The 26,629-nt window shown below is 32.6% G+C and overlaps 2 pseudogenes; both read right to left on the reverse strand.

The window, feature by feature from the left end:
* LOC128183616 (deleted in malignant brain tumors 1 protein-like) overlaps positions 1-26,629 on the reverse strand; it is a 492,435-nt pseudogene that overhangs the window by 328,912 nt on the left and 136,894 nt on the right.
* The window catches only part of LOC128183435 (uncharacterized), an 82,169-nt pseudogene that overhangs the window by 38,721 nt on the left and 16,819 nt on the right, over positions 1-26,629 (reverse strand).

Genomic DNA, 26,629 nt, shown 5'->3' on the forward strand with positions numbered 1-26,629 from the left:
TTAATAAAGTGCAACTTTCTTTCGAGCGCTATGGTCAGCAATTAAACGCTTTATAACTCCGTATAGCTTAAATTGTAATACTGACAAGGAATCATTATGAAATCTAAATAAACTGGAACATTTTGACAAAGGATGTAAATAAATGTAAAATTAAATTCCATTATCGTATTTTTAAAAGAATACGAGACAGACTTAATCATGCAGCCATCTTGGACTTTCGCCTTGATCCGTTTATAATCCCGTGTTTGTTTGTTAAAGAATGCATACTATTTTGATTGTTATTGGTCCAATGTCAATCGGGCGACATCATTTGTAATTTTATGCCTTATACGAGAAATAGACCCCGAATTACCTTTTACGAAATATCATTATGTATTATCAATGTTATTAATCAGTTAATAATGTCACTGAGAAATCAATCGAAAGAATGACAATATTAACAAAATATGTTTCTTATAACAATGATGCTTTGATTAATTGTCATTTTGCTACATATGGTGTGCATTTATATGTAAAATGTGTTACACATTTGACAAAATTCATGAAGCAAACAATTGTCCAAATTCGGCATTTTTATTCGATAAAATACGGATTAAACTCAAACAACAGTATAATAAGTCATCCAGGGTTGATGCGGAAATAAAACAACAGAAAAAAATGTTCATATATCGATAAAACAATGCAAGAAAACGAACCCCCATTGTGGCCCCACCCTACCCCCGGGGGTCATGATTTTCACAACTTTGAATCTACACTACCTGAGGATGTTTCCACACAAGTTTCAGCTTTCCTGGCTTACTGGTTCTTGAGAAGAAGATTTTTGAAAATTTCTCGAAATTTTTCATTAATTTCTAATTATCTCCCCTTGAAAACGAGTTTGACCCTTAATTTTCACAACTTTGAATCCCCTTTGCCTAAGGATAATTTGTGCCAAGTTTGGTTGAAATTGGCCCAGTAGTTCTTGAGAAGATGTTGAAAATGTGAAAAGTTTACGGACAGACGGACGACAGACAAAATGTGATCAGAATAGCTCACTTGAGCTTTCAGCTTTCAGCTCAGGTGAGCTAACAAAGAAATCAATGTACATGTATCGTTATTAATCAATTTCAATCAGATGTACTTGCTGGGTCCCTTTTTGATTATAGTGAAGATGTAGGTTAGTTCTAAACATTACAAAGGATGGGGGATGCATAAAAGTCTAACACTTTCTATTACTTACTTATTAATCAATTATCATTTATGTTGCATGCCACAAAACTTGGAAAGGGAAACATTTTATAGAATAAGCGGTAAATCAGTGGCGGAGTAAAGGAGGTCGCACCCGGCGCCCCCCCCCCTAAAAAAAATTTCCAAATAAAGTTAAATCATACTCCTTCTGGCAAAGAAAATGTACAACTTGCGAGTCTTAATTATCTTCTTTGTTTTTTTAACTTGGGGAATTTCTCTACATTACACTGATTTCAATGGTGCAATATGAAGAAAATGCGCGTGTTCAATGGTGTAACTAAAAAACCCCAGAAAAAAACATTTTGGTTACGCTGTCCTTGTGTTCAAATATGACCAGTCACCCATATACCCACCTTTAGGTAATTGGTTATAATTTAATTCTGGTTGTAACGCGGCATTTGATTGGATAGAAAAATTTAGTTAAATTTGTATAACCTGGTTTGCACGTCAAAAGGCACGTCACAATGCACCAACGTCAAAAACGTACTAATCCGCTTGACGTTACGTTTGAATTTTGAACAGATTAATATCATTTTTAAAAGTAAAACTCAATTTGTACAGCAAATTACAGAAAATTAAATTATAAGGAATGAACTCAATATCTACCCAAGTAATACTCGTATAACCTGGGTTGAAGCAATTAACGCTTTTTTATAATCCGCTTCATGTGAGAGATTTTTCTCTATATAGCTTAGCTGTGGGAATATTCATCTCTTAAATTGTTTTATTTCATTAGCAAGTAACTATTTAGATAAACTAACCAAATATTTATGTCAATGCATCAAAATTAACACATGTATTTCGAATTTTAAAGATAAATCGGAAAATGCTTGCTCAAAAATTTCAAATGACGTTACTTTGAAGATTAAAAATGACACAGTTCATGCATGTATAAATTCTAAACACACATTTTCAAGCCTTGACTAAGTGAGAAAAACTTGAACCATCAATAAAACCCCACAAAAAGGGTTACAGCAACTTTAGTACACAGTTTCCTTGAACACATTGTTTCGGTTTAACGTGGTCCTCATATTGGAAATTTCAAAAATATTTCAATTAGTGAATTTTCTTAAACTCTTGTGCACATTTCCAAAAATATTGAAATGAGAAACTTTACGTGTGTCCTTGGCTTTTGGCATGTGTTCATTGATGCAATTCCAACCCCAACCCCCATCCCACCCCTTCAAGATATTAGATGGTTTTTTTCTCACAAGAATTAAGGCAAATATAGTATGTTGCAATTAAATTGGAATACCCATATAATTTCCTTAGTGTATACTTTCTGAGTGTGAAAATAAACGGATCTTATCAGTATTTTTGTGATTTTCCCAAGTATATGTTTGTATTTTTTAATTAAACTCTTCCCTGTTTTTCCTAATTCAGGAACTGCTCACTAAATATCTTAAGAGATATCCACTTGGGGGCAGTGACTTTCCAGTTTTGTATTGGCGTCGTTTCTGACCTTTTCCTGGCATGTAAAATATCAAAATCGTTAAAAAGCCAGGAAAACTTAACGATGCCGGGTCTAATTTTTTCTGCCCTAGATTTTTGAATGAATTTTTTACATGAATTTCTACTGATATAATTATTATTTTAAGAAAAAAAAATAAGACATTTACCACACCGTTTGTTTAAGGGGTCTTCTCAAAGTTTGTTAATTTTTAACATAGGACCCTATGGGATTTTGCTTGAAATGTATCAATTTTGCACATTTTTTACATTTTTTTAAACTTCTGCCCTAGGGATTTCTTTTCCTGTTCTACATATTAAAGCTATTGCTAAAAGGCATCCAATGGTCAAATAAAAAAAACCTTTTACCACCTGGTTTGTTCCAGGGATCTTATCAAAGTTGTTTTTTTTGTATACCTAATTTCCCAGTTTGTCAGATAATGGCTATTTTTTATTTGACAAAAACGGAAATGGTGATCTTTATAGTATTATTAAAACATTCAGAAATATTTAAGTAATAAATAAATATATAACATCACATATTAAGGGTCATTAATATAAAATACATGGTTTCTGTCTTAAAATATATGAATTAGGCTATATTTAGGCAGGTTAAGAAAACATGAGAGGGCTAGGCTTGCTGAACCCTCTTCATGTTTTCGACCCGAGCCCAAATATAGCTTATACTTCGAGACATTTATGTTTATTTCACAATATAAAATCAATTTTACGCATCAAACGAGCTATTTTCAACAACGCAAAAAGATGACGTCACAATACAAATGAAACACTGCCCGAAAGTGTGCGTACTCATTCTGTACTCGGCCTCGTTAAGATATATCGAACTAAATTCTATGTTGAAATACTCTCTTCATATCCGTGTAAATTCTTACTTCTTTCTTTTATATTCATATCGTTCCTTACAACATAATTATACTTAATCATCACATGCATGAATCACTATCTGAGTCTCATGTGATTTGACATAAACACAATTTGTTGATAACTTTACCAATTACACTGGATTTATCGTCTTTGTTGCTCAAAAATTCATAAGTTATAGATGCAGACACATCTCTATGCTTGCAGATGAAGAAGGTAATATGTACATGTAAATAATGTGTTACATTTTGTTGATAAATAATTAATCTGAATACATGTACAGTTTGCCTACATGCCAGGACTATTTACATGAATTACCATTCTCTGTCTTTCTCCGGAGACGTAAAATTTCATCGATCGGCTTTTGGAGCATACTCCAAATAGTACTCAGCGGAGAACGTACTGCAAAACTTTTATATCCTCGGTTTTTTGAGTCGTACTCAGTGGAGCACATACTCGGAGTACGGGTACGAGTTGGAGTATGAGTACGGAAAAAGTTTTATAACCTCGGGGCCTGATCTTGCACCTATGGATTTCGCTTTATTTCTTTATCTGTAGTCGAAACTGCGTGGACAGAGATTTTTGGACCTAAATGATCTACGATATGACACAAAAGACATTATACAAAAATTTGACAAATAATGGTGTGAACATGCACTTTAGAAATTGGTTAGTGGCATGAAAAGTGTGTGAACTAAAAGGTGTCTACTTTGAAAAAGAGTGACAGGTCTCAATTGCCTTTCAGTAGTTTGACGTCATCTGACGTTGTGAAAATATTAAATGGTGCTCCATAAATCCAATTCATGCAAAATGAAAATCGCTGTATCTTTTGAAAACAACTTCAAAATCATATGAATTTTTGCGTACTTATTTTCAATTGGTAGTCATTTAATAAATCATACGTCATCCTACAAAATACACAGCAATATTGCCGTCAATCACTTTGTCCCCGAACTTTTCTAACAAACCTTGTACATACAAATTAATGTTTACACTCTGCGTACAAATTAATACATTTGATATACAGGTAAGGTAATATGTTACCTTGTTCAGAGGAACTTTAATAGTTAACATTAATTTTTAATTTTCACTGCTTACAGATATGATTTACATGTAATATTGTTTAATTTTGATCAACAGAATAACATAAATACAGAGTATCATGATAGAATGCTGAATAGAATTTTACAATTTTTGTTCTACAGATTATCGTATATGGCACATCGAACGACTTGTTACTTTGAAATAAATTAACTTGATATTAAAAGGAATTATACGATTAACACGATAGGATAAACAGAAAAACTGCTAAAATTGAATGATAAACCTGATCGGATTTACGCACGCTAGGATAGGATTAACGCATGATAGACCAGTACACACATGATATGATATGATTGATACATGATACGATAGGATATGATTGTAAAAAATAATGTTGCGGGTACTGTAATTTTTAAGAAGTTTAAAGTATTCTTTTGAGTCAGCTGAAAATTGGTGTGGCCATAAGACAATCACAAATGTTTAAATTTGTTCATGATTTTACTTATGTCTAAGCTTTGAAATCTTCAACCAGATCAATTACACTTATGAACACCCACTTGTTGCTTTGCAAAAAGCTAAAATTTATCAATTATTTTAATTCTTTACTCACCAGACAGAAACACCACTTTACTAATATCCACTGGTAGTTTCTTGACAAGTACTCTGCACTCTTTTAGCTAAAATATTTAGTAATGCAACAGATTACACACTAGCAGGTGTATTAGTACCAAAATAAGATTTAAAGGAATCTTGGAAAATTTCGCAAAATTTAATTTGCGGCTGCTTTATTAAAAATCACTGTTTTCAAAACCATTGACACATTTATCATTGAATAATGCGTTAACTTAAATAATCAACATTTTCTTTAGTACATTATAAAATAATGGTTGTGATATTTGAAAAAAATCTTTATTAAAGACATTATATAAGTATACTTACTTGCAAATCTTTTTGGACACAAGCAGTTTCTTTTTTTCCTATTTTACATCTTTTACCCTAAGAAAAAAGGAACCAAATAAAAAGAAAGAACATATAATCATATTCAAATATTTTAAGAGCAAATGTATCAAGTGAAAGTTTTAAAAAAATTTCAATCGCTTTAATATCATCTATTTTCTTCTTCCAAATTTTTATAGCTGTTATAAGTTTTAATATGCATGTAATACTTTATTAAAACAAGAAATTGATGTTTAAAAACTTCAGTGTTTAAAGAAAAGGATAATACAATTCAACTCCTTTACTACCTGGTAATTATTGGGGGGGGGGGGGGAGAGAAGGGCCGATTTTGGACGTTTTGAGGATTCATTCTCAATGAAATTATACTTGATTTTATTATTGATTATGATATGAAGCATTTAGTGACCCAAGGTGTGGGAAGGTGTTCAATATACCACCTTGGTTAGGTTAAATTTACAAAGAAAATTTGAGCCCTTGTGTTCAAAGTACCTGGCAGTGCTTTCTCCATGGAAGATCTGGAACCCCATAGTCATATCTTATTTCTTCCCCAATTCCTATTTTTCTATTGGCAAACAGAGCCAGATATGGTTTTCCTTTGCTGGGTAAACACTTAACTGAAGCATTGCATTGGACATCACCAGGTGCTGCATCATTGGCAAATCTGCCTTTTCTGGATGATTCTGTTGCATCCAAGCTGTTAATTAATAAAACATTGTAATTAGTAATATGACTAAAGTAGCTCTATTATATCTATTTTGTGTTGCCCAAAGATTTGCATCCAGTAATACAGGCATCACACTAATTACAAACTAAATATTAAATCAGAGGAAGTTAAGATATATTCAATTTCTATGGATCACAAAGGTTTTGTCACATTCATGTTCTAGCTATAACTCCAAACATTAGCAGATAAAAACAACTTATTTTCCATTTAGCTGATTTAGCTAAGGCCTAACAAAAAAATATGTTTGTTTACGGTTTCCCGACCGACCCTCTATTTAATTGCCGACCCTAATTGTTTTTATCCATCGTTAGAAATCCGGAAGTCACACGTGGGTTCGTTTAACTTTTATATTCATCTTAATCTGTCAAGCGTTTGAAATCGAAATCGAAAGTGAAAAAATAACATGGCGTCAATATCTACGTCCATATGTTCTCTGCAGTTTGAAGAATGCGCACACATTAAGCAAATGCAGTTGATATTGGTATTGCCGAATAATATGACATTTATCCAGATGTTCGATCGATAACATGGGGGAAATGAAAAGGTTCCCGATTTTGAAGTACGAGGCAAACAAAATGGAGGCAAGATAGTTTTGACCACAGGAGTCGGCGATTTTATCAATTTCTTGAAAAAAAAATGAGAAACAACCAAAATCCTATCAGTGAGCTTCGTGAGCGTAGCGAGCAAAGCGACAGGATGGCAATGAGTTTTCTAGATTTTCTTTATTTCGCTTTCCAACCGATATTAAACACCAGACATCCGTGGTGTTATCTTATCAATTTCTTGCATTTATTTCCCTAAAATTATCTTCCAAAATCATTTTAAATCCATTTTTGCACATCTCGATCATGGCCATGTTTGATGCTTGTGGTGTGCAATATCATGTTTTTTAAAAAATAATGGGTGTCTGTTTTGTAGAAAAACTTAGCACATCGAGCCATTTTCAAGGAACATTCTGCAAAAAAATATATAGTCTGTTGCACTATTGATACTATTACTAGGTCAGGCGCAAATCGAAAATTAATCCTCAGGGGAGATCTCTACTAAGCATGTTAATTGTTGCAACAGCAGACATAAACTATTTTTTTGTATTGTCTTATTTATTTCTAGAACACATTTTATCCACCAATTAATGAAGATAAAGTTTAAAATCGATAAACCTCTAGATTTTATATTTGATTACAAGTACCTAGATTCTATAAAATAGACTATAAATACGAGGCACGATTTTTACTGCGAAACTGAACAGGTTAAATAAAACCACATGGTCCAAAATTTAAATGACAATAACATTCGCAGGGGTGCATATGGCAAACAAAAGTATGCATGACATAATGGCAAAACAATTTTGTATTATCAGTTTTCGAGGGTTGTTCGGAAATTATTGAGACATTTTCTCTTATTCTTTTAGGAAAAGAGATAAACCCTTGAAATTTCACCAAAATGTAAATCAGAATAGAGTTTATCAATGTAAAAAGTTTCTTTTCCATGGCATGAATAGATCATTATTGGTAAGTGGATCAACGTGCCTGCGTCCAGTGACCCAGCGCAACCGCAAAATTTTCGCAACGTCATTTTAACGCTTCTCATTGCTCCTGTGTTTAAACACCTTACAAACGATCGGAAATAAGAATTATTTTTTATTTCTCATCTTTTGTTTTGATTTCAAGATGTCATCATTTACTTTTTCTCTCATTCTTGATTTTTATTTTGAGTTCTGTTTACCCTAAAATCAAATTACTGTGAATGTCTCCTGCTTGTTTTTATTTTAGAACTGTTGACAACAGTTAGTGGTAAACAGTACTTGATATTAAGTCTATTTGTCTTAATTCTAGTTAAACAATCAGTGAAAATAATATGATGAACTGAAGCTCTGTATCCCTGGTTATCGTATAATTTTGGTTTAAGAAATTGCGTGGCCTTAAAGGTCTTCTTCTGAGATTTCCACCAGTTTGATGTATATTCGCTGTGCCGTCTTAAGGTCAAAATTCAATGTAATGTCGTCATATTTCTATAGCTTGGTAAATATATTTGTACCATATTTGTATTTCAGCTCGAAAATTAGTGAAAACGTAATCAAACGTTAGTTGCAAAATATAGCAAAATGAACATATTCAATTTGATTTCTTTTATCATTAACTGTAATTCTACGGACACTTTGAAATGGGATGTTCATGTTTTTTAATCTCCGAGATTATGCCTGCGCCAGGTACCCCGACCACTGACTTGTTTACCTACCGTTGTAAACAAAATATTTAATTAACTTTCAATATTACTTTGTTTAATTATTTGTTTTGGATTCTTCAATGTTTATGCCAATTTTCGTCAAAATTTGTCACTTAGAAAGGGATAAGGGATATATTCGAGTTGTCTCAATAATTTCATGTATGTGACGTTTCTGAAGTTGTGTAAAAAAAATTAAAAAAAAATCCTACCTACCGACCCTATTTTTTTTCAGCATGTAACAGTAAACAAACATATTTTTTTGTTTGGCCTAAGTAGAGCATCCCATCGCGACATGAGTTATTGTGTGGGGGATGCATTATTTAGGAATATATGGAAATGTAAATGAGGAGACAACATTCTCCTAACCCTCCATTACAACAAAAACTACTTTTTCTTTACCTGTACTAGATCTGAATCAAGTTATTTGTTGATTTGAACTGCTTACTTTCCCTTAGGTTTCACAGAAATGAAGCGGAAGTAGTTATTGTCAAGTCGTACATGAAATTTCTGTTTAAAATTGTGTTATTTTTACGATATATTAGAAAGTACTCATTGGACAATTAATTGACTTGAAATTATTTACAGGGTTTGTCCTATGCCAAATAAGTGTACAAAGTTTGATAAATATCAATGCAAGGCTTTTCTTTTAAACTTGCTTCCAAGCTGAACACAATCATACACATACACACACAGCAGCAATGCTATATCCCCTTCGCAACAAGTTGCGCAAGGGGATAATAAGATGACTTGGAAATTACCTAAAGTCGCAAAAAATTCCTTACCAACCAAACCTATTATTTAACAAGAACATCTTGCTGGTTTTAAATTCTGCCCTTTTTCAGACAGACTGAAGTTACCACTCACCGGTATGTATGTATATGGTATATGGGATATAAACCTTTATCAAACTCTGAACCCCTTGTGAGGCCAAAAATCCTTCCAAGGGCCAAAGTTTAAACAATTTTAGAGAATCAGCAATATGTCAAAATGCTCTATATAAGTAAAATCATATATTATAACATTTCAGTTTGTGAGCTTATTAAATATTTTTCGTTGTAAAATTGAATTACCAATATGGCCCCACCCCACTCCTCAAGATTTTGATTTGAGCAAATTTGAACCTACATTATCTAAGGCTGCTTTCACTAAAGTTACTAACAGCTTTTCTAGGGAAATGGCTTTTTTGAAAAAAGATTTTTATAGATATCTGTCTATACATTCCTATGTAAATTTTTGCTCCCCCTTCCACGTTGTGACCCCACCCTACCCTTGGGACCATGATTGAACAAGCTTGAACCTACTCTCTACATGAGGATGCTTTTACACAAGTTCAACTTTTTGGCCAGTTGGTTCCTGAAAAGAAGATTTTTAAAGATTTTTCTATATATATTCTTATGTACAAATCCAACCCCCGTTGTGGCCCCACCCTAACCCAGGGGGCATAATTTCATAACTTTGAATCTACACTACTTGAAGATGCTTCCACATAAGTTTCAGCTTTCCAGGCCAAAATGGTTTGAAAAAAAAGCATGGGCCTTTATTTTCACAACTTTGAATCCCCTTTGCCTATGGATGCTTTGTGCCAAGTTCGTTTTAATTTGGCCCAGTTGTTCTAGAGAAGATGTTGAAAATGTTAAAAATTTACAGATGACATACAAAATGTGATCAGAAAAGCTCACTGGAGCTTTCAGCTCAGGTGAGCTAAATCAAAGTGTGAAAAGCTGAAGTGGGACAGACAGATCGGACAAGACAGATAGATAGACAGACTTAGTCTAATGGATGGATGGACAGACAGACACAGAGGAAAGCTATAGTCACTTCCGGAGAAATTGGTAAATGACTAATAATATGGCTGTTTTATGTTTCTTTCCCAGCCTAAAATGATTTTTAAGCAATTATACACAAATAAACATTATTGTTATATTCAGTAGTATACGGTATTCTCACTATATAACTCAATTTAGATAAATAGTCAATAATTGTAATATTAGTTCGACCGAAAACTATTGACCGGTCAATATTTTCTTGATATTGACCGGCTAGGAATAATATCTAGAGAACATTCCCTGTATTTCAAATAATCACCTCTGATTTGTTGCTTTGTAAACGATGACGTGAATAACTCTTCGCGACTCCAAAACAAGGTGACGTCATAATAGACAGTCAGTCAAGGCAAGTAAACAACGGACGCGCAATTCGACGGTTTGCTATCATAAAGGATATAAGGATTTGCGAATTACTGTGAAGTAAAATAAAGTAGAACCTCTGTGTGTTAATTCTTTCGGTTGGCGGAATATCACCAGTGATCGTTTGATGCTGAGAATATTTTGGAAATGAACTTTGCACAAAATTGAATTCGTGAATTCTTTGTTGAGCTGAGAAAATTACGGCGATCTGTTTTCAATTACTTTCTTAAATTTTGGTTTGTTTCTTCATATAACAAAACAAACAATGTTACCATCTACCCCAGTCAATATTTGTATAATATAAATATAAATATGAGCAGGATAACACAAACATAGGTTATCACAGATTACAAATCTCACCAAGATGAGGCATCACCTTTACGAAGCATCACCTTTATGAGATCGTGCACCTTTATCATATTATATGAAAACCCTAGTTAATGATCTTGGATATTCATGGACACTGTTTTAACACAATATCATATATAATATGCTAAAACAGTTTGATTATCATATATTTACTTCTGAAGTTAACTCTGTGATTTATTTATACAGTTAAACTTAGGTATCTCGAACTTGGCGGGACTGAGTAAAAATTTCGAGATATCCCAGGGTTCGAGATATCGAAGTTGATGAAAGTTGTTGTATATATACACACATGTATATTGTCATTTATGTTATCGTAATTCATAGTGTACAATAAAACACTTAATTTATTGATCAAAATATTCTTGCTCAGGTTCAAATGTGGAATAAGTTACGTAACTGAATGCACAACGCCGTTGGTGATTCAGTTGGTGTCCGAGCTCATTAATCAATAGAAGAGGTTGAAGGTTGAATCAAAAGTAAAGTTCCCAAATGCAATGTGCCATTTTTGAAAAGTCATGAATTTTATTTAGACAATCTTTCACCTCAATAGTACCAATCTTCATGCGCAAGCCAATTAAGTTAAAATCAGGACGGATTATACACAGATGTCTTACATATCAAATAGGTGTTTCATTGGCTTGCAGTCTACTTGCGGTATGACTGCTGTTGGTCTCTAAAGGAATTTTGTACATAGAAAATACAAACAAGTCTGCATTTGCCTTCTTGTTCGTTGGCTCTTTAGTTAATTAAACTGAATTTAATTTTGAACAATGCATTGTCAGCAAAATCTATATAGATTATACATTTTGGGTGACCAATAGATCAAATAATATATATAATCTTATCGATTGAAGAACCAAGTTAAATGTTATGTTCATGTGTTCCGGCTTAGTTGGAATCAGGCTGTGTGTGAATTACATTGTAAAGTATAGCATTACATTTCAATTACTTCATGAATAAGGGCATTAAATTATTGTTACCATTACTTAATTTTCTTAATGTTATGCATTACATTACCATTACATGAGTTAAGTAATGCAGTACCATTACCATTACTTTGTGAAAAGTCAATATTAAGTTTTTAGAAAAGTAATTTAAAAGCTAAATAAAAAGTTTGTGTAAATGTTTCATAAATAAAACATGCTTAAACATATTTATAGGTTTATGGTCTATCAGGTTCAAATTTAATGACTTATACAAGATTGCTGTTGCACTTGTAGTTCTCAAAGTAAGGTTGGTCCCTTAATTAACATTTACACCTAATGGCGGAGTTCATGCCAATCCCTGTTATTTATGTCTCTGATTTTAGGAGTATGATTTTAATGAAAGGAACGGTTGTATCGTAATTCGTGTATGTGACGCACGAGTTTACACAAAAAAGTAGTAAGTGGCGAACGGATTTATTTTTACCTATTAATTTTGCATGAATCACTGCAAGAAAATCGTGTCAGATAAGTCGGTATAAAAAATCAAAATGGCGACCGTGACAAACCTTTTCTATTGTCAGAGTACTTGGAATCTTATTGTAAAAAGAAATATTTCTAGCGTCAGGTGCCTGTGTTTGTCATCGGTATACAAATGTTCACTTTGTTAATTCAGCAGTTTGAGAGTTTTCGGGGATTTCATAAACCTTGTACAACGGATACCGTCCGACTTATGGATTTTCCCTTGGATCACAAAATTGAATAAATCTAATGATTTAAATTATCTACCTTGATATAGTTGTTTTGATTTTCTCGGTTAGTAGTAATTTTTAAAAATTTTCGTTGGGGTCTTATTTTACATAAAATACCGTTGTGTCAATTTTCTACAATTATGAAGGCCAGGATCGAGTAAAATTTAGGCAAAGAATCAGACAATTGCAAAAAAGCCGAATTAACATAGATTGAAACAACTAATTCAAACTCATAATTTGGGAAGCATATTCAAGGAAATCAAGGACAATTACAAATTCAAACTTTCAGGACCCCATCTTTCAGTACTCTCAGTACTTTGATTTTTTTCTTGTGACGCTTACACATAATTGACCTCCATATCATCTTAAAAGGCAAATCAAATATGACCTGTTATATGTTTATCTAATAATTGTCCATGTCTAATCAATAATCAAAGATTAATGATTATAAAAACAAACGCCTTGACAAAATCCTTGATGATTAAATTTTTGATTATGATAACATCTAATCCAAAAAATAACTGATTAGTGGAATCACAAATTGTTCTTAAATACGTGTCTGCCCATGTAAATCAAAAGAGATGAATTGGTAGCCACTTTAAAAATACACCAGGGGCACCGATGGAAAAGAGTTCAACTTATGGATCAAACATGTCCATAAAAGAAAACTGCTTTGATTTGGGGTTTTTTTTACATTCGTAGCAAAAAAAAAAAAAAAAATTCAATTCTATTCACTTTTTTACGAGACATCGTCTAAGAAAATTTTAGTCAATGATCGGTATGACTGAGCGATAGTCGAGTACTCGAGTATTCTTTGACATCCCTATATTATAGTTAAATCAACTATGCAAGATTGTAATAGCACTAGTATCTATTAAACATGTGACCTGTTCTAAAAAAAAACTGAACGTCATCAAGCATCCAAAACCTATGGCTCAGATTCAGCATTCAAGCCTGTCAGGTGCATCAGTATCGTAACACTCATCAAAAACTTTAACCAGCTCTAAAAATCTTAACCTCCTCTAGCATTGGAAACCTATGCCTCAGATTCAGCATTCAAGCCTGTCAGGTGCATTAGTATTATAAGACACACCATCCATGCAAGTTTGGTGAAGTTAGGACCAGAAGTAACTAGGAAATGAGTATAAAGGGCACCTGCTTAAAAACTTTAACCTGCTCCAAAAAAACCATGATCTCCCCCAGCATCTGAAATTTATGGCCCAGATTAAGCATCCAAGTCTTTCAAGTCCATAAGTAGGTCTAGATGCATCAACCATGCAAGTTTGGTGAATATCAACAAGAGTCTAATATTATTTTTATAATTGAACTTTTTGTAAATATTTTATCTTTAATATCTATCAATGGATTACTATCAAAATTCTTAATTTTTTAACAGATAAAACTTCTATAATATACAGGAAAATCTTACTATAAAACTTACCAGTACTTTTTGCTGTTCCAGACAAAAAAAAAGATATAACTTCCTCTCCTGGCAGGGTAAGACTTTTCTCGTCGGAGTCCTTCTTTGCGACTGATGAGGTCGCCAGCATATTCCACTATAAACTCTCCTCTCCGATAGGCTTTTTCAGCAAACAATCCCTTTCCTTAAAAAAAAAAATTTAACACCTCTCAGTGATCTTGGCATTATAAAGTGCAAATGCTCTGTGACAAATATCATGATATGCATCAGCAAATCATGGAAAAATGACAACCGAGCAAGTGCAATTTATGATGCCAAGATCACTGAGAGGTATTGATAAAATAAGTTATTTATTTTGAACATCACAAATTTTTACATTCATTGCAACAATTATAATACATCATTAATACAATCACAGTTTTTATGTACATGTAATAAAAGCAGTTAAACAAATTTAAATTACATGTATGTTACAGCTTATTACAACAGATGCACTGATTGACAAATGTATTAGATAATCATGCCAGTGGTTTCCAGGTAATCAAATCATATAATTAATATATAAAGGATACATATGGTTTTCGGGTTGTCATATCGGTTTTTTTTAAGTATAGTCAAGACGTATGGTTTTCAGATTGTTATATTAAATGGTTTCAAACTTATCATAATAAATGGTTTCGAGGTTGACATATCACACAGTTTACAGGTTGTCACATATGATTTCCAGGCGGTAGCATCAAATGGTTTCTTGGTTGTAAAATCATTTGGCTTTGGGGTTGTAGCATTGATTGGTTTCGAGGTTGTAAAATTATATGGTTTCCTGATTAAAACACTATATGGCTTCTAAATTGTAAATCAACATTGTAAAATCATTGTTTAACTGTTATGAAATCATATAGTTTCACTGCTTTAAATCAATTGGTTTTGAAGTGGTAAGTTCGAGGTTGTACTTTAAATTGGTTTTCAGTAGCAATAACATATGCTTCCAGGTAAAACAGAATTATGTCCAGGTTGTCATATCATTTGTTTCTAGGTTGTAAGATTAATAAATGGTTTCAAGGTTGTCATATATGATATCCAAGTTGTCATTTCACATGGTTTTAATGTTGCAAATTACTATCAAATTGTTTCCAGGTTGTAAAATCAAAATCATTTAATGTCGTCATATAATATCGTTTCCAGGTTATAAAATTATTCAATTTCCAGGTTGTTAAACATGGTTTCAATGTTGTAAACCGGTAAACATCGAGTGGTTTTCAGACTAAAAAATTATATAGTTTCCAGTTTGTTGAATGAATTGGTTTCTGGTTTGTAAAATTCAAGATCTCTCTTTTGTTTTACATTTTAGTAACTATGTAAAATAACATGGTTTTCAGGTTGTTAACTCACATGGTTTAATGTTGTAAAATCATTGGTTTTCAGAATAAAATATCAAATATATTCCAGGCAGCTGTGAAGTCATTTGGTTTTCATACTATGATATCATATGGTTTCAAGGTTATATATTAAATAATTACTGGGTTGTCATATTATATATGGTTTTAAGGCTGTAACAAAATAAAGTTTCCACATTTTAAAATCTTTGGTTTCATGGTTGAAAAAGCATTATATTTGTTATTACAGTATAACATATTTATAGCAATTATGTTTATCATAATAAATACTAGACTCTTACAGCAAAGTGATTTTCATTCCAAGTGACTTAAGTACATGTTCTTAACTTGACGGATATAATGATTTACACTTATAACGAAGCAATTAAATTGCCCTTTTGTTATAATATAAGTGTGTTTTACTGCATATGGGTTCCAGGTTGTAATATCATATCGATGGTAAGACTGTTACACGTTCAAACAACAGGCAAATATGTGGAAATGTGTGGAGCTTTGCTCCTGTGGTCCAGAGAGTATCCTCTTCCTAATGTATAGTGACACATGACACTGGTAGGTATCGCTGAATGTAAAAGCAACATGTTTGCTCTTTAACTTTCCCTCATAATTTACACTACTACACTCCAAACTTCACTGTCTCAAACTCCATGAAACCAAATAAAGCTCTGAGATATCCGACAAATCTTAGGTTGGTAAAAGTACTAAAAATTGGAAGGACACCAATTTCACTTCATTTTGTCCATAGGATTTGAAATATAGGTGTATATAGACCAATGTTTAACTTAAGTATGTTGCTTTTCTCGAAATTCTTTACAGCTGATGGTACATATTTTGTATGGCAGTCCTTATTGTAGAACTGGGTGTGTTTTGCATTTTAGCACACAGTCAAGGGACTCAGTTCAGTTGATCAAATTTTGTATTGCATTAGAGTAGCAATTGCCACTCAACAACCTCTTTTTGCATCTAAAATGATCAAAATGTTTGCTTTTGGAATCCAAGGATTAAAGTTGTTTCGGGGGTCCCTCCAACTCAATTTGTTTGGGTCTTTTCACAGCTTCTTTGTTGATAACAGTACTCCACTAGTGATGTCTCTTGCAAGTGTTCCATTTTTTAAAATTTCTTAATGTCAAAGCCTGCGGATGATGTTACACAAGTCTGCATGATTATGATTTTATCCTTTTTAGAAAATTGTTTGTGTCCAGAGAAAAATAATTGCTCGAATTTTCATGAACACAATCCATAACAATTGCTCTTGCAAACCAGATTGAAAAAAAAAACTCCTTTGGTGTAAAACATGCCAATTAAAAAAGTGAAAAAAAGAGGAGTCATATTAAAGGGGAAGGAAAGTCAAAAACATATTTTGTTTATATTATAAAGTGGATTAAATCATTACATGTAGTCATGCTGTTTTGAAAATAGAATACATAATTTAAGAAATCGTATTTACTCAAGGCTGACATTGATTTAAAATTTTGTTTATATTAATAATAAAAACCAAAAACATTAATTATTTTGACGTCACCCCATTTACTTTGGTTTGGTTTAAAAATATACAATGTACAGAAAGCTCTGAATAAAATGCTGGTTCATGCCTGTCTGTTACTCAAGTATCCAACTGAACAAAATTGATAATGATAGTTGATTTTTTGTACAACATATATTTAGTTTCCTTCACCTTTAAGTTACACTAATTATGTATATTATACATGTATATATAGAGCTTTAAAAAAGAATTCTTTTTATTTGAATTACTAAATAATCCTAAACAAAGCATATCTTAAAATTTAAGGTCAATCTGATGGGTAATTTGTTGACCACACAGCCTCCATAATGCACTGAAGTATGAATTGTGCAAAGTCTAGGTATCATTGTATTTGCCTAGTTGTTGGCAATATAAATACCTTCTATAGAAGACTGTTATCTGTTTTTAAAAACAAGTGGTGTGAATTTGTGTAAACTTTACGCTATTCAATTGAAAGGTGGTGTTAGTACTGAATAAAAATTTAAAGAGGGAGTTGTCATGGACACATATTTGATAATTTTGAGTTCGTTTTTCTGCCGCTTATAATAGCCCACAAGTAATTTAATGGAAATTGCAAAGTATTATTTTAACTGCAATTGTAATCAATGAAGTACATATTTCAAATAAATTGCCCCCAGTATTTAATAATCTTAATTTCAATGTATTATTCATTGAAAATAGTTTCATGTAATTTCATAAAATTAGGAAATATAGGCAAAATTCAATTGTAATTAAATGTAATGGTCTTAAAATACGGGCATTTTTAAGGTGGTAATGCATTACAATTACTTGTGCAGTACACGTTACACCAACTTGAAGTTATTTTGAAAAATGTAATTATCACAATGCATCACCATTACACATTACAATTACCCCAGGTCTGCCTCCTTTTGATGCATTGATGAAGGCCATATCCTTAACAATCTTCTCTGGGCTACTAAGAAACTGTTTTTGAATTGGTCTAATCAAATCAAAATGTTTGAGATATTGGACATCACTTATCATCAATCATCCCATTCATGAGAACTCTCAAGAATATTGTAAACTTAACACCAGAGGACCAATATGCAATATTTGAAAAAAAGCCTATTATTTTAACTTTATTAAAATTACTTCACATATGTATATTACTAACATCAGAACAAATACCAATGAGAAGTCTGGGTAACAAAAAAAAACCCTGCACATCAACAGATCATAATAGACTATGCATTTTTTCCATCTGCTAACAAAGAACTATTGGTTATGTTTTGGGGCAACAAAGATTACGTAATTAGGCCCCCTTGGGACAAAATTATTGCCCTCCATTAACATAATCGATGTTGCCCCCAACCCTATAGCTAGTCTGCTCAGACACCATCAAATTAATAAGCATATTAAAATAAATAACTAATTTTTTTTTATTTGCTTTTTTGTGTAAAGATAATATTTGCATTATAATGTTCAGTTATTAAACATGAAATATGAAAAACTCAGGAACTGTCAAGAAGCATATACCGTATATACTCGCCTATAAGTATTGTTCGCCTATAAGTCGGTTGCCATTTTTCAGGTTTATTTACAAGATTTTGCCATTGACCCTCTTATAAGTCGGGTAATTTTTTCTGGATAATCAGTCTACAGATTGTCAATCAAATAAGCACATTTTTATCAAGCATGACTATATTCTAGATCAAAAAATATTGGTGTTTTCATCTAAAAGTGTTGTGTTCAGTTAAGACATCTATCCTGGATTAATAACTTTCGTTTTTGGACGCCATTTTTTTTTAATGATACACTAATCAAAACTTGATATTAGCTTTAAAACTATTTAAAATACTCTTGAAAATAAAATGAGAGTGATTTTGATCCCCTATTGACTGATTAAGATGGTATAGCCCTTTTATAAGTGGTGTGCTAGCTTGTGTTGTTTTAGGTGACATGCCACCTACAGCCACCAATATAGCTATTATCACCTCAGGTGTAATTAATTATGAATAATTATAAAACGATATTTATTTTTTTTTTAAACAGACCAGCAATTATTCTGGTGTTTAATTTTTAAGTATTAAACAAAAATTGCTGTTCTGTAATCCCACTAGATCGCTTTTAGACGCCATGTTTTTTGATAGTTTTCTGTAAACAGAGTTATCTTTCTTGAAGTTTGTAACTTACGATTTTGGACGCCATTATATTTTTTAAACACTCATCACAACTTGATTATAGCTCAAAAACTATTTTAAATGCTACTGGAAATAAAATGACTGTTATTTTATCCCCTACTGACTGATTAGGGTTGGTAATTAGCCTCTTAAACTCAGTGTTGGCTTGTGTTGTTTTAAGTACAGATATGCCTACAGCTAGTATCACCTCAGGCGTAAATAATTGCCTGTTTAAATTAAAAATACTATCAAATAAACCTTGTTCACATTTTTAAGAAATACAGTTGATACTTTCAATGTATTTATTAATGTGTTTATCCTTTTAGTAATTAAAAAATAAAAATGTCAAGTATAGGGATCGCAAGTCAAAAGATGGAAGCAAAATGGCACCCAAAAACGAAGTTTTACTCAGTGGAAAAATTATCTGATTGTATGTCATGCCTATAAGTCGGACCCCTACTTTTTATTCAAATTTCTACTCCCAAAATACCGACTTATAAGCGAGTATATACGGTAAAAAATGGTCTGATAAAGAAAAAAAAACAGTTTCCAGAAACGCTTGTTGTATAATGAACAAAAATGTCCAAACCATGGGAACTACACGCATATTCAACAGAGAGATCAGACCAATCGTTTCATGAAGACAAAGAAAGATGCAGCAGCTATGAAATTTAGGTGAAGATTGGAACATCAGTAATAACTTCAAAGGCATCTGCTCAAAAACAATAGTTTGCAAGGGACATGTACCCCAACTACTGCAGTGACTTGTATAAAAAAAACCAAGAGGCCCCTTTGAGCCAAATTGCTCACATGAGAAACAATAACCAAAATGAGATCAGTATTATGACGACAGTGGACAAAAAGTGATCAGAATAGTTGACATGAGCTTTCAGCTCAGATAAGCTAAAAACCACAAAGAGGGGCTAATTAAAAAGCAGTTTCACATAATTTCATAAAATTAGAAAATAGGCAAAATTCAATTGTAATTGAAAGTAATGGTAATAAAATACTGGCATTTTTAAGGTAGTAATGCATTACATTACAGTTACTTGTTACAAATTACATCCCATTACTTAAAAAAAATTCAATGATTACAATGCATCACCATTATATACAGTCACATTACAATTACCCAAGGTCTGCCCCAAAATGCCTCCTTATGATGCATAGGCCATATCCCTAACACTCTACCATGCTGGGCTTCCCTCAAGGCTGTTTTTGAATAAATATATTATATGTCTAAACAAATCAAAATGGCTGAGATATTGGACATCACTTACTATTGATCAGCCTATACAATAGGACTCTAAAAAACATAGCGACACATCTAACACCAGAGGACCAATATACAATATTTGAAATAAAGAAGACATTGTAAGATTAAAATTACTTCATATATGTATTTTGCTATCATCAGAAAAAATGCCAATGAGAAGTCAGTAAACAAAAAAACCTGCAAACCAACAGAATATAATGCCAACAAGATCATAATAGACCATGCAGTTTTCCATCTGCTGACAAAGAACTGTTGGTTATGTTTTGGGGCAACAAAAATTATGTAATTAGGCCCCCTTGGGACAAAATTATTGCCATCCGTTGCATAATCAATGTTGCCCCCAACCCTAGCTAGTCTGCTTAATAACTGGTAGACAGACATTAATCAAATTAATAAGCACTTTAAAATGAGTTAATGTACTCGTATTTTATTTATTTGTTTATTTATTTACTAGTATTCATTTTTTCGTGTAAAAATAATATTTGCCTTTTCAGGATGTTCAGTTATTTAACATAAAATATGAAAAACTAAGGAACTGTCAAGAAGCACAGAAAAAGTAAAGAAAACAGTTTCCAGAAACGCTTAAAGTTGTATAATGATCGAACAATAATGTCCAAACCATGGCAACTACACCCACATTCAGCAGAGAGAACAGACCACTCGTTTCATGAAGACGAAGAAACTACCAATGATAAGATGTAGCAGCCATGAAAGGTGAAGATTAAACTGGCAGTAATAACTTCAATAGGCATCTGCTAAAAAACAATAGGTAGCAAGGGACAGTTTCTGATTAAGTGCCCATCAATATTTTTGTACAATTGATGCATAAAGTCATGCACACTAAAACTGTACTCTGCCTTGTTAAAGGTGTTCAATGTGCTAAAGGGGAGCTGAGGAAATTCTAGTTACAGAGTTCTGAAGACACATATAACCCAACTGCAGTGACTTATAAAAAATAAAGAGGCCTTGCTCACCTGAAAAACTATAGCCAAAATAAGATCAGCTTTCATAAATAACAACTCCGGACAAAAAGTGATCAGAATAGCTCACTTGAGTTTTCATCTCAGGTAGGCTAAAAACCATAAAGTGAGGTTGCTTAAAAAGCAGGAAAAGTAAAATCATTGAGAGTTTTTTTAGGAAAGGGATTGTTTGCTGAAAAAGCTTATCAGAAAGGAGAGTTTATTTAAGCATTAGCGCTGTATGATAATTTGTCTGCACTGCTTGGTGTGTTACAGGACCAACGACATCTAAAAATAAACTTTTTATGCTTATATCTATATTCATACAGATGTCTATTTGTATGAAATATATGTGTATTGTCGCTGTAAAGCCAAAATATACACTCTCAGTCAGGGGTATGAACCATGACTAAAATTATAGTGCTCAAAACTTTGCAGAGAAAAATCTTTTTTATTAATTTAAGGAGTAGATATTATTTAATAAAGCATATCAAATTTGTTATGTAAGATTGAAAGTTTCATTTATTTTTACAAAAATAGATATACTTAAAACACGTGAAGGCGTTTATATTTGTGCTCATGGCGCATGAATAAGCATACTGTATTCATAGAAAATTGAATGTCACAGATTTCCAATGCAAACATAAGGGGAAATATACAATGAATGTAAATATTGTGGAATATGCTGGGGACCTCAGCAGTCTCAAAGAAGGACTCCCATGTGAAATGTCTGTAACCTGGCCAGGAGAGGGAGTTATATCTCCTTTTTTGTCAAGAACAGCAAAAAATACTGATAGGTGTTATAGAAAAACAAGGAATTATTTGATCTTGTAATAGTTATAAATCCTGGAATTCAAGGAAATTCTGAAATCAGGCACAGTACCTGCCTCATATCACTTGAATTATTTGATCTTGTAATAGTTATAAATCCTGGAATTCAAGGAAATTCTGAAATCAGGCACAGTACCTGCCTCATATCACTAACTTTGTTTTTACTGTAGTATATGCTGTCTGAGTAACTATGTGATTGGGTAAAAAATATACTTTCATAAAATAATTGAATTACATAATGGTAAATTTAGGGGTTTTTTCATTAGTTCAAGCTTTAATTTCATATTTTTATCATTCTTTTTCAGTCTTAGTTGTTATTTCTTTGGTAATTTGCTATTGATGTGTTTCTGCTATTATGCTATTGTATTTGAGGGTATCTGAGGGGGTTAGTCACTTTTTGATGCCTCATGCAGGCATCGACTAACCATCTGTGCATGTGTTCGTATTTTCGCGCTTAAATCTGTATTTTTCTGTCAAATTATAATAATCCCCCATGGCAAAATGAACTGCCTATTTTAGCAGTAGTTAGACAGTTCTTAGGCAGTTTTCAAATTATTTGGCAGTTTTCAAGCAGTTCCAAGCAGTAAGGGTTTTAGTGGCAGGTCAAAACTGTCTACGTAAAAGCAGAAGCAGTTATTCTAAGCAGTTATTCTAAGCAGTTTTCTTAGCAGTCTTTGCTGTATAAGCAGTTATAGGTTAATACACACCTCACAGGGGACTTGCATCCTTTCCAACCAGTTACAAATCTGGGTCACTGGCTGCTGCCAGATAAAGCTGACCACTCAGAATCAAGATCAGAGATAACAGGAAGTTTGGTTGAAAATTTTGAATGTATCAGTGCCATGAGGGGCATGTGATATTCACCACAGAAAATGTTGTGTATGGGCAAACTCAAATAAATTTATGGATTTTAATATGTTCTAAGGATATTACATATATTTCTCTTAACTTAAGGTAAATAAAATATTTCAAATAAGTTTTCATTGAACAGTTTTTAATAACGGTCTGGTTAGATCACTTAATTTACCGGTACAGCTGAGTGTATATGCATGGGAATTGACCTCTTAGGGAAGGCTACATGAGACTACAATGGTCAATCAAAGGTCTGAGAGTATCTAATATGGACACATTTTAATAACAACTTCTCAAGAACAACTTAATTGGGGAGAAGCTTATAAGGTCATGATTGTAATTTGAAGTCTTACAATAATATATATTTATATTTACTATGCTAAAAGCTAGCTAAATGCAGTATCCACACGCAATGTAGATACAGGTTGGCTTAAATGGTACAATATTGTACATGTATGTCTTTATGTAATAATTGATTCTTGAAAATGTTAAAACTTATTCATATAACCCATAGATGATATCAGCAGTTCCTAGCAGTTTTCATCATGATTATACTTCATGCATATTCATTTATGAAAACCATATTAGGAAATAAGGAAGCAGTTTCTGGCAGTTTCAAACAGTTTTTACCAGTTTACATCAACTCATTTAAATTACTGCTATATAACTGGAAGGCTTAAAATTACTGCCTGGAACTGCTTATATTCATTATGAGACATATAGGGGAATCCAACTGCTATAAGGAAAGTATGGAAGGCTAAGGAACTGCTAAAAACTGCTAAGATAACAAAACTGGTACTGCTAAGGAACTGCTTAAAAACTGCCTTCCACTTTGACATGGGGGCCGGCCGTAATCCTCGAAAGATCGTTATTAAATTAAAGCTACGACTCCTTGCTATTGCAAAATTTGCCTTCCGAGGGCTGAAATTTCCAGTAAACAATGTCAACAACGCACGCTTCTTCCCAATGAATTAAGACCTCAGCCAAAGAAATGACACCCCGGCAAACAAAAATACATACCAAAGCGTATTCAGCAAGACAACAGCAACATGTTTTCACAATTGTAATAACAATACTAATGAGGGTGTTTAAGGATCAGAAGGTGCATATACTACATAATCACTTGCTAAATATAAATCAAAAGCAAGATCTAGAACAGCCATTAAGGCGTGAATCAGCAATTTTTCTATATCATATAATATTATAATAAGTACTGTAGATTCCTTATTTTACCCGAGTACTTAATTCCACGATTCAACGATTTGCCATCAAATCGCGAGAACATAAAATCACGAATGGCGAAATTTCATCATAGTTTCATGTAGTTCACATGTCTCCTAAAATTAAAAGCGAGATTTTAGAATTCGTGAGACGGGCTTCTTGCGATTTTATGCGGATATTAATTCCTCGCGTTCAATTAGGAATTTACAGTATATCAGATAATGGTAATCATTTATCACATTATTAATATTAAAATAGCTTAAATTAAAAATAAATATTTATAAAAGCAGAGAAATCTTGCATAGAGAGTTATCCACCATTTGTGGAGCTGGAGTTTAGTCTTAATGAGATGGATGCCAAACATTTGGTACTTTAAATAGGCAGAGAAAGAGAATCAGCATGGCCATTTCAGGAAGCACAAAGAACATTGATGATATGAAGAAAATTGATAACTCCAGTGATCTAAGACTGTTCTTAAAAATTCAGAATTCAAAAATGTTCCTCCCATGCTCAACAAAATTCACCCATCATCAGATTAACAAAGAGCAACTTTTTGAACAGTTTGATTCACTGTTGGCATTTGAATGTAGCTACTGGATCTTTCCAGTACAGACCACTAATAGAGAACAGCGCATCATCACAAAAATAGACAAAGAATATATTCAACTGTTAGAGCAATGGATGCACCCTTTATGCCGCTATATCTGCTGATTTCAATTAAAAATAATAGTATAAATTTCTTCCACAACATGCAAGACCACATTTTTTGCTTGATTTATTGTTCCTTCTCACTTTGTTCTTTTAATATGTGCTGTCTAGCACTAAGTAGAGTTAACACTACCCCTTTTTGTGGTAGAGTCCCAAGTCTCAAATTGAAGCTTACTAATCATGCAGCCAAACATGGAGGCTGTAGCAATGAAGAAAGCCAACCTAAAGAGGACAGTCTCTGGAAAGACTTATTAAAAAGAGAACAGGTAAGCTCCATTTTATTACTAAGTTGTATTTCAAGATTTAATTCTATTTTTTAGTAGATTTGTTTAACTGAAGTGATATATTTAGTGTTATAGCTTTTTTATTCTTATTCCATTTGCTGTATGGATGTCTGTGTTTCAGTGATGAGAAAATAATAATAAATAAGAAGTAAAGAAATCAAGATCAAGTCAACTAGTAAGCTCAGATGAAGAGGGAAGCCAAAAAGTTACTTCTTAGGTTGGTAGGAACATGAAGAAAGTATTTCTGACCATAGTTTAATTTAATGTGCACAGCTGTTTGCAATTGGTCCTTCAAATTTCACAATTTGTTGTTTGTTCGGTACATTACAGTTTTGCACGTTATGTATCTGAATATATGACAGAGTCCAGAGTAGAAATAACCTAAACATGCCCACCCTCTGACCCCAAAGGAATAGGTCAGATTCTAAGAGGAAATACTAAAACTTTCGAAGTCTGAAACAGAAGATTTGAAGACTGAAAATTTTGTTTTTCTTTCATCAGAAAGGCAGAACATGCTACACACACTTTTCTTGAGAAAGATTTGGTATTCATTGTTCTTATTAAGTTAGGGATGGATTCTAATATTTTTTTTTTATCTTAAATTTATCTATTCATCTTTTTACCAATTTTTTTTATTTATGAGTACTTCAATGAACTCTCCATTCACTTTCATTCATTTTATTTATCTATTTCGGCCAGCATTTTTTTATATTTAGGTTTACAAACCCGCCGCTTGGTTTTCTGAGTTTTTAGAGAAAAAATAAAATTAATAAAAAAGAGGTCTTTTTTTCCCTGACAGCAAATTTTTTGACCGGATCGAGATTTTTTTGGGTTTGGGATCGAGATTTCATATTGTAAGGCAACGACTTCCTGTCTAAGATGGCGCGAGAAAATCTTCACTCTAAGTGATATGTTTACGTTTATTTTGGCGTGGTTATTCTAAAATTTGTTTGTGGGGGTAGAAAATGCCTAGATCAACAACTTTATAAGATCATATTATCTTGTCAGACCGATATGTAATTAATGCATGTCGATGTGTTGCAAGTGGAAAAAAACCGGTCACTCGAGCACCCAAAACGCAGAATAAAATAAAGTTCTAATACCATTTGTTTAAAGAAAGTTAACAAATTCTAAAGCAATATTGTCTAATGATGATGTCCATGCTTAGCACCTCTGATTATACGTTTAAATATAGCATTCCTTATGTCAACTATTTTATATGAAAATTTGTTCCATTTGTTTTAGAGAAGATTACCCTTCACAAATAAAGTGGAAAATTATTTGT

This window comes from Crassostrea angulata, chromosome 5 (assembly GCF_025612915.1).
Source record: "Crassostrea angulata isolate pt1a10 chromosome 5, ASM2561291v2, whole genome shotgun sequence".
Classification (NCBI taxonomy): Eukaryota; Metazoa; Mollusca; class Bivalvia; order Ostreida; family Ostreidae; genus Magallana; species Magallana angulata.